This window comes from Mobula hypostoma, chromosome 8 (genome assembly GCF_963921235.1).
Source record: "Mobula hypostoma chromosome 8, sMobHyp1.1, whole genome shotgun sequence".
Taxonomy (NCBI): Eukaryota; Metazoa; Chordata; class Chondrichthyes; order Myliobatiformes; family Myliobatidae; genus Mobula; species Mobula hypostoma.
In genome coordinates, this window is record NC_086104.1 from 10,567,305 (window position 1) to 10,585,689 (window position 18,385).

The 18,385-nt window shown below is 44.9% G+C and overlaps 1 protein-coding gene across 5 annotated transcripts in view; it reads right to left on the minus strand.

Annotated features, from left to right (window-relative positions):
- adgrg6 (adhesion G protein-coupled receptor G6) overlaps positions 1-14,884 on the minus strand; it is a 188,770-nt gene extending 173,886 nt beyond the window's left edge. For 3 of the 5 annotated variants that reach the window (XM_063055458.1, XM_063055457.1, XM_063055461.1), the window contains exons 1-2: positions 14,405-14,883; positions 14,117-14,202 (exon numbers count right to left, since the gene is read on the minus strand). The gene's annotated coding sequence lies outside the window, so the exon portion shown is untranslated. Of the gene's footprint in view, positions 1-14,116; positions 14,203-14,404 lie in introns of all 5 variants that reach the window. The other 2 variants (XM_063055459.1, XM_063055460.1) reach the window with 2 other exon arrangements.
- Positions 14,885-18,385: the final 3,501 nt, after the last annotated feature.

Sequence of the window (18,385 nt, forward strand, 5' to 3'; positions counted from 1 at the left end):
TTGTGCATCTCAATCAAATTTCCCCTCATTCTCCTGTACTCCAGGGAATAAAATCCTCACCTCTTCAAACTTTCCTGCTGCCTCAGTAGTTATAGTCATAGTCATACTTTATTGATCCCGTTTGCACCATAAATAATAAATAGTAATAGAACCATAAATAGTTTCAGTTTCGGCAACAACCATGTAAGTCTTCTCTGTACTCTTTCAACCTTCTTGGTATCTTTCCTGCAAGTAGGTGACCAAAACTGTACACAATACTTTAGGTTTAGCCTCGACAACGTCATACACAACTTCAATGGATCATCCCAATATTTTGACTTATGAAGGTCAATGTGACAGAAACTCTCTTTACAACCCTAACTACCTCTGATGCCACCTTCAATAAATTATGAATCTGTAATCTTAGATGATCCTTCCGTTCTACCACACCCTGTAGTGTCCTACTGTTCACCGTGTGTGTCCCACCCTGATTTATCCTCCCAAAGCCCTCATACATGTCAGCATTAAATTCCATCTGCCATTTTTCCAGCTGGTCGAGACCCCACTGCGAGATTTCATAGCCTTCCTTTGACAGTGACCCACTGCACCCCCAGTCTGGGAGTTACCCGCACATTTGCTCACCCAACTTACCACATTATCGACCAGATCATTCATATAGTTGACAAACAAGTACAAATTCAATGAAAAACGTGCCTGCAAAATAGCGAGTTAGTGTTCATGGACTTTTCAGAAAGTAGCCGAACGTCTATAAATTCATGAACACTACCTCACTCTCTTTTTGCAAAGCATTATTTTGTATTTCTTATTGTAACTTACAATAGCTTCTCTATGTGTTGCACTCTACTGCAAATGTCGTGACATACAGCGCTGCGCAAAGCTCTTAGGCACACATCTATAGCTAAGGCGCCTAAGCCTTTGCACAGTACTGTGTTTTCATCGTGGAGCGGAGAGCCAGTTATTAAAACTGGCTGAACCAAAGGATGTTGGGAATGGCGAACGTGGAGCGCCTTGTGGTGCGGGATAGGTGACAGAGAAGGAATGTTGGGGTGGGGGGTGGCGCAGGTGTAAACACACCCAGCCCAGAAGCATTAGGCAAGGTCATTTGATTCCACACAATTAGCTTGTTGATCATTATAGAATGTCTCTCTGGTGCTTCCTGCTCCCTCCCCTCTCTCTCTTCCCCTTTTCCGAACCACGATTCTCCTCTCCCTCCCCCTTTCCTACTCTCAGTCCACAATAGAGACCCATATCAGAATCAGGTTTCTCATTTACAGACCCTAGCTGTATAGTGCATATGTGCCTAAGACTTTTGCACAGTGCTGGACGTCAGTGATAATGAAAATTATTTTATTCTGATTCTGAATGGGATATTGATTCAGCCTCTGCCATCCTATAAGACAACGAGATCCTCAACCCCAACTAACATTTAGCTGAAGATACCTTTCTCTCCCCTTTAAATTGTTTCTCCAGTCATAGGACTATACAGCTCAGAAACAGCCCTTCAGTCACCTCATTCACACTGACAGGCTGAGCAAAATCATTGTGATCAATCTCCCTGCTGTGGAATATTGGTCCTCTCTGATCTAGACTCCTCGGACTTTACTCAGCTGAGTTAATCAACCTCTCAGCTTCTTCAGTTCCAAGGAAACTCACCCCAGCCTAGGCAGCTCCCCTAGCCTGTTAACAACCTTGTAATTTTTTTCTACATACCCTGAGTACCGTCAGCTCCTTCCCCAGAATACAGAGTATAATGGAGATGCCAGAGGTAGGTGTCTTGACACAGGGAACAGTGGGTGTGTGAAATGCTCTGTCAGGGGTGGTACAATACTGACTTTTGAGATGGATGAAAAATGGAGGGCTGTGGGGGTGGGAAGGGTTAGATCAATCTTAGAGTACATTATAAGGTCTGTTATAGTAGGTTAAGAGTTCCAAGTTCAAAGAAAATTTATTATCAAAGTACATATACGTCACCATATACAACCCTGAGATCCATTTTCTTGCTGCTATACTTAATAAATCCCATAACCACGATAGAATTAATGAAAGACCACACCAACTTAGATGTCACGCTAGTGTGTGACAGACAACAAATTGTGCAAATACAAAAGGTGATAAATAATAATAGTAAATAAATCAGCAGTAGATATCGAGAGCATGAGATGAAGAGTCCTTGAAAGTGAATCCATAGGTCGTGGGGACATTTTGGTGATGGGGCAAGTGATGTTGAAGTTATCCCCTCCTTTTCGAGATCCTGCTTCCTGACGGGTCGAAACTGCTCCTGAACCCGGTGGTGTGAGTCCTGAGGCTCCTGTACCTTCTTCCTGATGGCAGCAGCAAGAAGAGACCATGGTGTAGGGTCTCTGATGATGGACGCTGCTTTCCAGTGACAGCACTCCATGTAGATGTGCTCAATGGTGGGGAGGGCTTTACCCATGATGGACTGGGCCGTATTCATTACTTTCTGTTGGGTTTTCTGTAAAGTATACAGTGTTAACAGCATAGGGTCCTATACTGTGCTGGACCTCTCTACACTCTCTGCTCTATATGACATGTCATAACAGTACATGCATTTGAGATGAATGGGGAAAACTTAAGAGAGATGTGCTTGGGAAGATTTTTTTTACACAGAGAGTAGTAGTTTCCTGGAACAGTCTGCCAGGATGGGTGGAGGGGATAGTGGTGTTTAACAGGCTTTTACAGAGACACATCAATATGGAGGAGTATAGATTAGGTGCGGACAGAAGGGATCTAGCTAAATCCAGCACAGACATCACACATCAAAGGGCCTGTTCCTGTGCTGTACTGTTCTAACATTCTACGAGTGTGCCTTTATCAACTTCCACTTATATACAGCTTTTCCCACCACAGAAACAGGGCATTCTGCCAAACTGTTCTGTTCGTGTACTTTATCCGTATATGTCCCTTATCCTCCTCCACCATTCACTGGCGGGATAAGCTCCCCATTGCTCTACAAGTAGTTTCTCCGAAACACTTCCATGAATTTATTAGGGATTATCTCATGGTGATGTCACTCAATTCTGACCTCATCCTCAAAATGAAAGTGCTTTCTCTGAGCAACTGACGGGGGAAAAAAAAATGCTGGAGGAAATCAGAGCAAGTGAGGGGGGTGGCGTGAGAAGCTGGGAGGGGATGGGGGGAGAGGTCACGGGCTGAAGAAGAAGGAATCTGATAGGAGAGAGCCGTCAGCTGTCTATGAAAGAGAAGGAGGTGGGCACAAGAGGGAGGTGATGGGCAGATGAGGGGAAGAGGGAGCCAGAATGGGGAACGGATAAAGAGAGCAGGCGGAAGCTGGGGAGGGGAGATATTACCAGAAGTTAGAGAAATCAATCAGGTTGGAAGCTACCCAGATGGAATATGAGGTGTCGCTCCTCCACCCTGAGAGTGGCCTCATCATGGCAGTAATGCTTCCTCAGAGCCTCCCCCCACCCCCATCACCATTAAAAGTCTTCATAATCATAAAACTGATCACCTCTGACCTTCCCTATTCCAAAGTAAACAGATCCAGCTGAATGTTCTCTCCCAATAAGGAATATCTGTCAGAACGGGTGTCATGTTTGCAATTCCCAGTGTCTCTATTTTCCTTTGGAGGCATTGAAATCAGAATTGTACAAAATTTGTATGGAATCATGTCAGCTCTTATAGAAGTTTATTTACTGCCGAAGATGCTCAGTAATGCACTCTCTGATGTTCTCCACAGCACACAGAACCATCTCTGGTAAGAACTATTTCCAACTGTCTCCTCCCTGCCCCCCACCCCAATCAACTCCCTCACCAACCTCTCTGCTCTTGGGGCAGAGGAGCTGAGGAGGAACACGACAGAGTTATGAGTTGCACAGAAGCAGGGAACTCTTCCCTACAGCAGCCGGATCGGAAGCTGGAGGCTACAGGATCAGAATAAAAGGGGTAACGGACAATCTTCTGCAGGAAGCAGTATTCGTGGGAGGAAAGGAATTGTTGGCCTGAAATGTTGACTATTTTCATCCTCCCACAGGTGCTGATCAACCTGTTGGTTCCTCCGGCAGATTGTTCTGATTCAAACTTATTTATCACAGGTACATCGAAACATCCTCCGAGAGGACCACGACCTCGGCGTAGGGTTTGGAGGCTTGTGTGCCTCAGTAACCCGGAGGGCTACGTTGGCTGGAGTCAGGGCCTTGTCCCTTAGCTCTTGGTAGAGTCACCCATGTCACACAGGTCAAAGGGTAGAGGCCAGACAAAGAGTGGTCCACCAGTCCTCCAGGTTCGGGGGTTCAGCTTGGGGCTAAAACCCTGAATGCTCAGAAACCAATTGTTACAGAAACAGCAATGAAGAATCCTTCTGTACAGACAGAGAGGGAGGACCTCCATTGCTGCCCTAAATGCCAGTGGCGTAACAGGCAGTAAGTACATCGAAACACAGAGTGAAATGAGTCATTTTGTGTTAACAGCCAGCACAACCTAAAGATGTGCTGGGGGCAGTCCGTGAGTGCAAGCACACGTTCTGGCACCAACATAACATATCAACGGTGTTCAGAAGAATAATAACAAAACAGAACAAAGCAAAACAAGTCCCTCCCCCTCCCTCCCACACACCCACCTACTCACCCACCCACTCACTCACACCTCAACATACACAGACAAGCCTCCAGCCCCAGGACAGGCACAAAACTATCCCTATGAGCCAGAAAAAAAACCTAAATCTGAGCCACGACGTCGATAGGCATCCAGCTCAGCACCATCTTGACTGGAAGAGATGCCAGCACCTGTGTTCTCTCACGTCTCCTAGGGTAACGGGGTAAGAACTTCAGAGGGGGGTCTGGTGAACAAGTATTTTTCACACAGAGGACGGTTATATGCTGGGACGCACTGCCTGAGGGTGTAGTGAAGGCAGAGATCTCATGGCCCTAAGATAAGCACAGATTCACAGCGGACTTTGGACCAAATGTTGGTAAATGGGATGAGTATGGATGGGTATTGGATGTTAGCAAGGAGAACGATGGACAAGAAGGTAGCACAGTAACCTAACAGTGCTTTACAGCACCAGCGATCACCAGTTGAGGTTCAATTCCCACTGCTGTCTGTAAGGAGTTTGTATATTCAATATGAAACCCTGTGGGTTTTCTCCAGCACCCTCACACATTCTAGAGATGTACAGGTTAGGGTTAGCAAATTGCGGGAATGCTACTTTGGCACCGGAGGTGTTGCTACACTTACGTGGGTCCCCATCACATCCTCAGACAGCCTTGGTCATTGACACAGACAGCACATTTCACTGTATGTTTCAATAGTTCAATACACGTGTCACAAATAAAGCTGATCTTCAGATCTTTAAAAATCTTCTGCGTCTGGTACAACTCTATGTCCATGAGATAGTGGACATCAAACCTGGGCTCACGGTAACATTGTTAACACGTTTGGTCTTCAGTCTTGTTGAGGTCCTCATCTATTAGCGTTTACTGATCTATAAACTGTCCCATGCAGCCTAAGTGATTTTGTGTCAACTTCTCAGCAAGTCATGATCTCAGCTCCAAGAGGGTGCAGAGAGTAGTGGGCAGTGGGCACAGCCCAGTCCATCAAAGGTACAGCCATTCCCATCACTGACAGAACCTACAGGAGGCACTGGCTCAAGAAAGCAGCATCTAGCAATAAGAATCTCCACCATCCAGGCCATGCTGTCTTCTCACTGTGCTACCAGAGCGCTGGAGATACACAAGCCTGAAGTCCCACATCACCAGGTTTAGAAACTTCTACTTCCCTTCAACTGTCAGGTTCCTGAACCAACCAGTACAATCCTAATCACTACTTCAATGGAACACTACAGTCTACAGACTTTCGTTTGCACTAAGGACTTGTTTGGCAGTCTTCTTATTCATTATCTTGCATAAATTATGATAACTGGTTAATATATAATTATTTATTGCCATATTATATATAAATGATAATTATATAATTATGTATTATCATATTATATTATATGTAAATGATAATAATAAAAAGCCATTGAGCATATCTACATGAAACGTTGTTGCAGGAAAGCACCATTCATCTTCAGGGACCCCTGTTACCCAGGACATGCTCTCTTCTCACTGCTGCCATCAGGAAGAAGGTACGGAAGCCTCGGGACTCACACCACTAGATTCAGGAAGTTATTTCCCTCAACCATCAGGCACTTAAAAAGGAGGGGATAACTTCACTCATCCCAACATTGAAATGTTCCCACAACTTAAGGACTCACTTTCGAGGGCTCTTCATCTGATGTTCTTGATATTTATTGCTTATTTATTTTATTATTATTATTATTATTATTATTCCTTCTTTTCTTTTTGTATTTACACTTTGTTGTCTTTTACACACCAATTGTGTGCCCTGTTGCTGCAGTCTTTCATTAATTCTATTATGGTTAGTGGATTTATTAAGTATATTCGCAAGAAAATGAATCTCAGGGCTATATATGGTGACATATAAGTACTTAGATAAATAATTTGCTTTGAGTTTTGAATTTTAATTTATATTCTGTGTATAGTTTGAATCGACGTGTCTATGTTGCTACTACAAGCAAGATTGTCATTATACCTGTGTTTGACAATAAACTTGACTTCGCTTGGCTTGACTTGACACCACTTGGGACTCAGCTGGGTACGGTAAATCTCTGACAGATTTATGGATTCAGTCAGTGAGTACAATATTGACACATTTCCAGGGACGTCAAAGAGGAAGTTCAAAGCTCAAAGTAAATTTATTATTTAAGTGCATTTATGTCAGAGCATAGAACCGATATGCAAAAGAGGACGAATTGTGCTAATGATAAATGACAAAGTAAATAAATAATACTGAGAACATGAGTGTTAGAGACCGTAAAAGTGAGTCTATAGGTTGTGGAATCAATTTAGAGTTGAGATGAGTGAAGCTATCCGTGCCAGTTTAGAAGCATGATAGTCGTAACTCTTCCTGAACCTGGTGATGTGGGTCCTAAGGCTCCTATACTTCTTGCCCAATGGTAGAAGCAAGAAGAGAACATGGCCTAGTTGATGGAGGTCTGTGGTGGTGGATGCTGCATTCTTGTGGCAGTATTCTTGTAAATGTGCTCAGCGATGGGGAGGGTTTTGCCTATGATGGACTGAGTTGTAGCCAACATTTCCTACAGACTTTTCTGCAATGCAAACCCACTGCAATAATTCAAGCACTTTATCTCAGCAGATATTACCAATGCTGATCCTGCACATTTCATGGTGCTGCCTTCCAAATGAGACCTCCTGTCCATCCAGGACATGTGCCCCTTCTCCTTACTACCAGTGGGGAGGAGATACAGGAGACCAAAGACCCACATGCAATGATACAGAAACACCTTCCTCCCCTCCGCCATCAGATCGCTGAACAGTCCATAAAAATAAATATTATAAATCTCAAAGATTAGCTCTATTTGCCACGTGCACGTTGGAACATCAAAACAGAGAGTGAAATGCACCATTTGCATCAATGTCTAACATGGCCTAGGATGTGCTGGTGGCAGCCCTGAAGTGTTGCCACGCTTCCCTCGACAATATAGCGTGCCACAACTTACCGACCCTAACCCACACGTCTTTGGAATGTGGGAGGAACCCAGAGCACCCAGGCGAATCCCACACAGTCACAAAGAAAACCTGTAGACTCCTTACAGAGGTGGGAATTGAACCCTAATCGCCGGTACTGTAACACATGATGCTGACCGCTACGCTACCACTCCATCCACGAACACATGAACACAACCTCACAATTCATCTTTCGCATGACTTTAGTTAGTTTTGTAATTATAGTCATTTGGTGTCTTCGCACTATACCGCTACCACAAAACAACAAACTTGAAATCATCATCATCATCATCATGTGATGTGTCCTATGACGTGGACAAGCAAGGTCTTCCCATGACCATGATTGTTCTTGGCAGATTTTTCTACAGAAGTGGTTTGCCATGCCCTTTTGCCATGCCAGGTCCTTTAACATCTGCCGGACAATGCCGAGGATGTTCTATGAATCTGTGGTGGCCAGTGCTATCATGTTTGCTGTTGTGTGCTGGGGCAGCAGGCTGAGGGTAGCAGACACCAACAGAATCAACAAACTCATTCGTAAGGCCAGTGATGTTGTGGGGATGGAACTGGACTCTCTCACGGTGGTGTCTGAAAAGAGGATGCTGTCTAAGTTGCATGCCATCTTGGACAATGTCTCCCATCCACTACATAATGTACTGGTTGGGCACAGGAGTACATTCAGCCAGAGACTCATTCCACCGAGATGCAGCACTGAGCGTCATAGGAAGTCATTCCTGCCTGTGGCCATCAAACTTTACAACTCCTCCCTTGGAAGGTCAGACACCCTGAGCCAATAGGCTGGTCCTGGACTTATTTCATAATTTACTGGCATAATTTACATATTACTATTTAACTATTTATGGTTCTATTACTATTTATTATTTATGGAGCAACTGTAATGAAAACCAATTTCCCCCGGGATCAATAAAGTATGACTATGACTATGACTATTTTTCTGAGCAATACCTTTACAGGACGGGTGACCCCAGCCATTATCAAAACTCTGCAGGGATTGTCTGCCGGGCATCAGTGGTCACATAACCAGGACTTGTGATATGCACCAGCTGCTCCTATGGCTTCACGTGAGCCCGACTGGGGAAGCTGAGCAGGTGCTACACCTTGCCCAAGGGTGACCTGCAGGCTCGAGGGAAGGAGTGCCGTTTCACCTCCTTTGATAGAGACGTACTGTACCTCCACCCCAGCACCCACACATCAGCTAAGGCATTGATACATAAATCTGACTCTGATCCTATCTCCTGCCACAGGTAGATACAACAGATCCCAATGCCTATCTGTGAAGAACAGCAAAGTTCAAGGCAAGTTTATTAAGCAAGTACGTATGTGTCACCAGATACTACGCCGAGATTCATTTCCTTTCAGGAATGCGCAGTAGAACAAACAAATACAATACAATGAGTGAAAAACTACGCACAAAGACTGAGGCAATTTGGTGTGTCACCAAAGGCACTTGCAAATTTCTACAGATGTACCGTGGACAACATTCGAACTGGCTGCATCAAGCTGAAGGCACAGTCTCAACGATTCAGATTCCTCTCTGATCAGACTTCTACCTCACTATCTCACTACCTCACCTCTTCTTTGTTTCTGTTTTTGCACTACTTATTTAATTTAACTATATATACTTACTGTCATTAGCAGGTTTTTATTTGATTATTGTGTTGCATTGTGCTGCTGCCACCAGGTCAACAGTTGCCAGAGATATTGGGCCTGATTCTGACTCTGATCTTGTTAAGTGCAGGAGAGTTCTCCTCCGACGCAGGCTGACAAATGCCCTTCCATCTTTAGCACAAAACTGTAACTTTTGATCATTAGAGTAACGAGTGTTTGGACAACATTGTAACGGGTAACCAGACTGCCCTTTCACTCGTATCTCAACGGTGGCTGTGCTTCAAAAACAACTTCGGAACATTCTGAGTTTGTGAGTGGCGGGATATAAGGTATAAAACAGGCATTTCTTTAACACTGCAAACTGACCTCGGGCTAATTGGCAGTGCAGTTCTGCAGTGAAATACCGGGCTTGCTCTTTCAATACTGGATATTGTTCAAAATTCTGGATTCGGGAAAGTGGGCGTTGCTAGAAAGACCACTGCTTATTCTTCATATTCACTGCCCTTGAGAAGGGTGAGGGTCTCCCTCAGGGATCATTGCTGCCTTCCCCTGTCACTAACAGCGCCAGGGTTCCAGGGCTTTGACCCAACGGAGATGAAGGTACAAAGAACTGTGCCAAAGTCTGGACATGACTGTAAATTGTGGAGGGAAGGGCTGGAGGGGATGCTGGTCAGTGACCTTCTCAGTGGGAAAGGTCAAATGGTAGGGGAAGGAAGAATTTAAAGAACCATCCAGGTTAGGTACTGTGAGATGTACTTACCAGACTGTAACACAGACAAGGAAGAGGCTATTTATCCTACCCACTCTCAAACATCAAGGATCAACTTTATTTGCCATATACATTAATAAGCATTAGGAATTTGCTGTGGTGTGTTGGTTGGGGCACAACATGAAACAGAAATCAACATTTAACAATATTAAAGAGAATTGCATTAAAAATAAAGTTCGAGTTTGAAGTACTTATATGAAATAAAATGGCATAAATATATAAAAACAACATTATTTACAAAGTAAGCAGTATTATAAAAAGTGGTTTAAAGTGTTTACTGTGCAGTGACTGAGGTAATAGATATAAGGGGTGGGGAGAGGGTGATAATTAGAATGGTTGATCAGATTAACTACCTAGGGGAAGAAAGTTTATTATTCCATTCAACTGATCTACCCATTCCTTCTTCGATCTACCCATTTTCCTTTTAGACTACAGGTTCCTAACCTTCTTTATGCCACGATGAGTTTACACAAGGAAGGCTCCAACATCCCGGGATATCCAAGTGAGGCAGGTCCTAAAAAGCCAGCTGAATGGGAAGAACAAGGTCAGAGCCATCAGTGTATTTTCCCCACCAGTCATCGGATACCCAGCTGCAAAAGTGTGCTGGCCTAGGAATGATCTGGAAGCCACTGACATCCAGGCCTGGAAACTATTAACAACACATAGAGGATTCCACCCAAAGTCCGATGTCAAGTGACTGTACACCCTCTGGAATAAAGGAAGACGGGGATTTGGAAGTGTCAAGGCCACAGTTCTGGAAGAAATGTGAAACATCCATGAGTCTGTCAGGAAGGTGGCTCTGAAGGATGACCTGTCAGGAGAATACCTCAGACAGCAGGCAGGGGACATGGAAATGGAAGTGGGTGAAGCAGAGCCAGAGGACCAGAGGCCATGGCAGGACAAGCCACTGCACGGGATTTACCATCGCCAGATATCAGAGGTGGCTGACATATGAAAGTCCTACCAATGGCTGGAAATGGCAGGGCTGAGGGACAGCACAGAGGTGCTGCTCGTGACTGCACAGGAACAGGCGCTGAGCACAAGAGCAATGGAAACAGGGGTCTGTCACACCAGACAAGACCCAAGATGCAGACTGTGCAAGGAATCAGCTGCAAACCATCCAGCACACAGCAGCAGGGTGCAGGATGCAGGCAGGGACAGCATTCACTTAACGGCACAACCAAGTTGCAGGAATTGTGTACAGGAACATCTGCACTGAGTATGGATTGGACTCTCCCCAGTCCAAATGGGAAACATCCGAGAAGGCAGTGGAGAACGACAGAACTGAGATCCTGTGGGATGCAAATACAGACTGATGAGCAGATACTGGCCAACTGACCACACATTGTAATACTGGACAAGGAACAGAAGAAAGCAATAGTAATAGATTTGGCAATCCCAAATGACAGTAGCATCAGGAAGAAAGAATATGAGAAACTGGAGAAATAGCAGGGCTTGAAGGAGCAGAGAGAAAAGTTAAGCCTGAGTAACATTCCAGTAGTGATAAAAGCACTTGGAGCTGTGACACCTGGACTGGGAGAGTGGTTCCGACAAATCCCAGGAACAATATCTGAAATCTCGGTCCAGAAAAGCACACTACTAACAGCAGCAAGGATACTGCGTCAAACCCTCAAGCTCGCAGGCCTCTTGTAGAGGACCCAAGGTTCGGGGAAAATACACAAGCACATCACCCATAAAGGGTGAGATAGATATATATATTGATGGATAGATAGATATTTCTCATTGTAATTTATTGTACTTTTTTATGTATTGCATTGCACTGCTGCTGCAAAACAACAAATTTTTTGACATATACAAGTGATATTAAACCTGTTTCTGATTCTGATTCTAATACACGGGAAAACAATAACAGAATGCAGAATATAGTGTCCACCAGCATAAACAATGACAGCTCCACTCATGCTGGGCGCTTTCTCTTCCCCCCTCTCACACAGAGCAGAAGCTACAGTAGCTCGAGAGCATACACAACCAGGCTAAAGGACAGCTCTATCCACCACAAAAGGCAGGATCTCCCAGTGGCCACCCATTCCCATTCTGACATGTCCTCCCCCACAGCTACAATGGGGCAACACTCAGGTTGGAGGAGCAACACCTCAAATTCTGCCTGTAGCCTCCAATCTGATGGCATGACTCCAGCAAACTTCTACAGATGTAGAGTGGAGAACATTCTGACTGGTTGCCTCACTGTCAAGTATGGAGTCACCGATGTTCAGGAAGAGAAAAAGATGCAGAAGGTTGCAAATTCAGCCAGTTCCATCATGGCACGAGCCTCCCCACCATCGGGTACATCTCCAAAAGGTGAGGCCTCTAGAAGGTGGCATTTGTCTTTAAACCAGCCCCCTCCACCCCACCATCAGGAGGTTACTTTCTTCTCATTACTACCATCAGGGAGGAGGTACAGGGGCCTGAAGTCGTGTTTTAGGGGCAGTTTCTTCTGTACCGCCGTCAGATTTCTGAATTGATAATGAACCTGTGAACCCTACCTCGCTAGTTACACTACTTCTTCATTATAGATAGTTCTCATTGTAACTGATAGTCCTTTTTATGGCTTAAAACTGCGCTGCTGCTGCTGCACCACAACAAATTTCACGACATGCCAGTGATAATAAACCCGATTCTGATACTTGTGCACACACACACACACACACACACACACACACACACTTATATATGTAGAACAACAAACGATCTGCTAGGGGAGTTCAGCAGACCCAGTAGTAACTGTGAGGAGGGGAGAAGGATTCCTTTCCTTCCCACAGTCGCTGCTGGATCCGCCGAGTTCCTCCAGCAGATTATCTGCACCTCCAGATTCCAGCGCTTGCAGCCCATTGCGTCTGCATACAGATATAAGGGAGGAGGATGAATATAGCCACGCGTGATCGGAATAAGATTCAACCAGCGTCGGACCCTTTTGAATATCCCAAATCCCATTTAAAGATTCCATCCGACCCGCACCCGTTCAAAGCAAAAAGGTTTATCATCTCGCCGCCGACAGGGACAACTCTTGCAGGCGCCAGAGGAAATAGGACCAAGTATATGCAAGTATAATTTCAACCAGAGCATTTAGAAAGACACCCGAGAGATTATGTCGCGGGTGTCTGAACAATTGACATACACACTAATCTTGTACAGTCCTGACATCTAACTTCCTAGCAGTGTAAACTCGCGCTCAGTGGGATGAATAGGGAATCAGGCAGTGCCTCAGAAATCACTTGAAAGCCTGCAGTACTTTCGTTTCGCAAGTTGCCACCAGGATAAAACGGAGAGGATAATCCTTTAAAGAAGTCTCCGAATTTTCGCGGCAGCGCTCGGGAAAAAGTGAGGCGGGAGAGGACGATTCTTTTGTTTGACCGAACCTGCGTTTTGTGAGGAAATTTCGGGGTTGAAATTTGACGCGGAGTAGAGTGTCGAGCAAGGCGTGTCTGCTTGTACACAGACGCGTCCGAAAACTTGTTACGAGAGTGTCAAAGAGCCTGCGCCCAAACGAACGAAAACCTGTGCCCGACCACAACCCGCTCTCGTCCCCAACCACCAGCAATTGTCTCCTCTCGAACTGGAGACTGGTGCGAAATTCGATCCAATCTTTGTGACATTCGCGCTTTGCTGCACGGCGCTGCCTTTTAGCCAGTAACCCGGCGGATGCGGGAGGTTCTGGGGGTTAGGGGTGGATTTCAAAGAGGTCCCCGGCGGTCTGAACTTCGACGTTGTTATACGTCCCTGCCGTTATATATAATGAATTAAGAAACAAAGAATTGCCCACGCCACAGCATGGGCGACCGAGGAGATGAATAATCTTCCTAACATTAGGTGCCGAAAATTCCCAATTTCTTTCAAAGCGAACAGACAACATTAAAACTCCTGAGACCTTGCCCTGGTCTCGGTCTGTCCCTGGTAATTTAAAGAACAAGTTCCCCACAGCGGGAGGAACTCGGCGGGTCAGGTAGCATCTGAGGAGAGAAAGTAGCCCAGAATAGGATCACGACCCAAAATACAGACTACCACAGATGCTGCTCGGCCTGATGAGCTCCTACAGCAGAGTACTAGCGTCTGTCTTCGAGAATCGAGAACGCAGCATTAAATGCGATCTTACAGTTGACCCTCATAAAACCCGCGTTAAACCGGTGTCTCTTACCTGGATTTAGACGAAATTCACTCAGCTAGGCAGATTCCTGAACTGCATGCTTCAAAGAACTGTCACCTCTCGGCGAGACCCGGCTTCTGTACCGGGACAGAGAGAGGGAGGGAGAGAGAAAGAGACAGAGAGCGAGAGGGAAAGAAAGAGAAAGAGAGAGACGGAGTCAAATTAATTTTTTACAACACAATCCTACGTTGTAAGTTGTACTGACACACTCACAATTGATATCAAATTTAAAAAGAGGGTGGGGGACTAAATGTAAAATGTGTTAATGGTGGGACTTACAGTCTGGCTGTTCTCTCCCGGGCAGTATACAGGCAGTGAACTGCTCTACTGCCTTTTGAGTAATGGAGAGAGAGGCGAGCCCGACCGGCTCTGTCGGCGCACCCCTGCGCGGAATGAACTAAGACCTTCTCGGTTGTCGGCTGACGGTTCAGCGCCCCAGGCCAGGAGTGATTTCCCTGGGCGGCGGGTTCCCCACTGCGCGGGCAGCCGTTTCTGCCCCCGAGAGGCACAGGCGGCTGTGCGCGTTTAAGACTCAGCCTCCCGTTTGGTTTCCCCAGCCCCTCCCTGTGACAACATCGACGAGAAAGTCTGATCAAGTCCTCCCCCCACCCCTCTACTTTCACGGGGAGTCCTGAAACGATGCTCTCCGTATTCCTGCTCTTGTCAGTAACTTCTGTAAGTCAGTGCAGTGTTCCCCAACTCCTGGACGCGACAGCCCGTGGTGAACAGACAGCCGTGACACTTAACCCCCCAATGCCTACTGCCACCTCCCTTCGACTTGTCGCCGCAGGAGCGTGAAATTACGGCTCTTCCCCCAACCTATCTTTTGATTCCGTTTTTCAGCAGTTGTGCCACTTAAACTTTCTCATCTCCGCGAAAGCTCCTCTCCGCGGACGCCGACCGGCCCACTGCGGTTTTTCCTGAGTCGCCGCCAGGAGAATTCTGCGTTTTCAATTTTGCGCACAGCAGTTAGGCAGAGCAACAAAACATGGAACGGGACAGCACAGGAACATCCTCAGTACTACAATGTCTGTGCCGAGCACAGTAACACATTAAACTACAGCTGCAAGAAAAAGTTTGTGAACCCTTTGCAATTACCTGGTTTGCTGCTTTAATTACTCATAAAGTGTGGTCTAATCTTCATCAAAGTCACGATAATAGACAAACACAATCCGCCCCAAATATTAACACAAACAATCGTACTTCTCGTCATTTACACCATTTAAACAGTCACAGTCTAGGTTCAAAAAAAGTATGTGAACCTCTGAGCAAGTGGCTTCTGCAAAAGCTATTTGGAGTCAAGTGTTCCAATCGATGAATGCTGAATGAAGCGGAAAAGAACTCAAGGGTAGCAGCAAAGGACCCGCATCTCTAGAACTTGCTAAAGTCCCTGTTCACGCGTCCACTAGAAGAAAAACACTGAACATGGAAGCTCTCCAAAAAACATGGCTGCACTTCTCAAGTTTGCAAAAGACCACCTGGATCTTCCATAACACTTCCGGGATAATGCTCTGCGGACAGACGAGACAAAAGTTGAACTTTTTTTGGCAGAAGTGCACACCACTATGTCTGGAGGGGAAAAAAAAGGCACTGCATACCAGCACCAAAACCTCATCCTAACTGTGAAGCATGGTGGAAGGGGCATCCTGGTTTGGGGCTGATTTGGGGGCATTAGGGCCCGGACAGCTTCCAAATCGTTGAGGAAGCAATGAATTCAAACTTGTACCAAGACTTTTTATAGGAGAATGTCAGGGTTGCAGTCCATTACCTTAAGCTTAATAGAAGTTGGATGATGCCACAAAACAGTGATCTGAAACATGAGTAAATCAACAACAGAATGGTTTAAAAAGAAGAAAATTTGTGTTTTGGAATGGCTAATTCAGAGTTCAGACCTTAACCCAACTGAAATGATGTGGCATGTCCCGAAGAGATGTTCATGCAAGGTATCCCAGAAATACTGATGAACTGAAACAGCGTTGTATGGAGGAATGGTCTAATATTCCTCCTGGCCACTGTGCAAGTCTGATCAGCAGCTACAGGAAATGTTTGGCACAGGTTATTGCTGCTAAAGGAGGTTCAACCAGTTATTAAATACAAAGGTTCACATACTTTTTTCCCAGACCTGGAATGTAAATGATTAAACAGTGTGTCCAATAAAGACATGAAAAGTACAATTGCTTGTGTTTTATTAGTTTAGGCAGATTGGGTTTGTCTATTAATGTGACTTAGATGAAGATCAGATCACATTTTATAACCATATAACCATATAACAATTACAGCACGGAAACAGGCCATCTCAGCCCTTCTAGTCCATGTCGAACGCTTACTCTCACCTAGTCCCGCCGACCTGCACTCAGCCCATAACCCTCCATTCCTTTCCTGTCCATATAGCTGTCCAATTTAACTTTAAATGACAACATTGAACCTGCCTCAACCACTTCTGCTGGAAGCTCGTTCCACACAGCTACCACTCTCTAAGTAAAGAAGTTCCCTTTCATGTTACCCCTAAACTTTTGCCCTTTAACTCCTCTTGTTTGAATCTCCCTACTCTCAATGGAAAAAGCCTATCCACGTCAACTGTATCTATCCCCTCATAATCTTAAATACCTCTATCAAGTCCCCCCTCAGCCTTCTACGTTCCAAAGAACAAAGACCCAACTTGTTCAACCTTTCTCTGTAACTTAGGTGATGAAATCCAGGTAACATTCTAGTAAATCTTCTCTGTACTCTCTCTATTTTGTTGACATCTTTCCTATAATTCAGTGACCAGAACTGTACACAATACTCTAAATTTGGCCTTACCAATGCCTTGTACAATTTCAACATTATATCCCAACTCCTATACTCAATGCTCTGATTTATAAAGGCCAGCATACCAAAAGCTTTCTTCACCACCCTATCCACATGAGATTCCACCTTCAGGGAACTATGCACCATTATTCCTAGATCCCTCTGTTCTACTGCATTCTTCAATGCCCTACCATTTACCATGTATGTCCTATTTTGATTAGTCCTACCAAAATGTAGCACCTCACATTTATCAGCATTAAATTCCATCTGCCATCTTTCAGCCCACTCTTCTAACTGGCCTATATCTCTCTGCAAGTTTTGAAAACCTACTTCATTACCCACAACTCCACCTATCTTAGTATCATCTGCATACCTACTAATCCAATTTACCACCCCATCATCCAGATCATTAACGTATATGATAAACAATATTGGACCCAGTACAGGTCCCTGAGGCACACCGCTAGTCATCGGCCTCCAACCTGACAAACAGTTATCCACCACTACTCTCTGGTGTCTCCCATCCAGTCACTGCTGAATCCATTTTACTACTTCAATATTAATACCTAACAATTGAACCTTCCTAACCAACCTTCCATGTGGATCCTTGTCAAAGGCCTTAGTGAAGTCTATATAGACAACATCCACTGCTTTACCCTCATCAACTTTCATAGTAACCTCTTCAAAAATTCAATAAGATTTGTCAAACATGACCTTCCACGCACAAATCCATGTTGACTGTTCCTAATCAGACCCTGTCTATTCAGATAATTATATATACCATCTCTAAGAATACTTTCCATCAATTTACCCACCACTGACGTCAAACTCACAGGCCGATAATTGCTAGGTTTACTCTTAGAACCTTTTTTAAACAATGGAACAACATAAGCAATACACCAGTCCTCCAGCACCATCCCCATTTCTAATGACATTTGAAATATTACTGTCAGAGCCCCTGCTATTTCCACACTAACTTCGCTCAAGGTCCTAGGGAATATCCTGTCAGGACCTGGAGACTTATGCACTTTTATATTCCTTAAAAGCACCAGTACTTCCTCCTCTTTAATCATTATAGTTTCATTAACTTCCCTACCTGTTTGCCTTACCTTACACAATTCAATATCCTTCTCCTTAGTGAATACCAAAGAAAAATTGTTCAGAATTTCCCCCATCTCTTTTGGCTCCACACATAGCTGTCCACTCTGATTCTCTAAGGGACCAATTTTGTCCCTCACTATCTTTTTGCAATTAATATAATTTATAAACCCTTTGGATTTATTTTCACCTTTGTCATGGTCTGGACCATAAAATCCACATTTCGGTTCACAGTCCGGTCCAGGTTCCATATTCCAGGTTTTCCGGTTTTCCCCAGTTTCTGTTGAGGCAGCTGATTCTCATTTGGCTGGCCTCATAAATAGCTTCAGGATTCAGCCTCTAGCTGATGGATTGTTCCTGTCCAAATCCCCC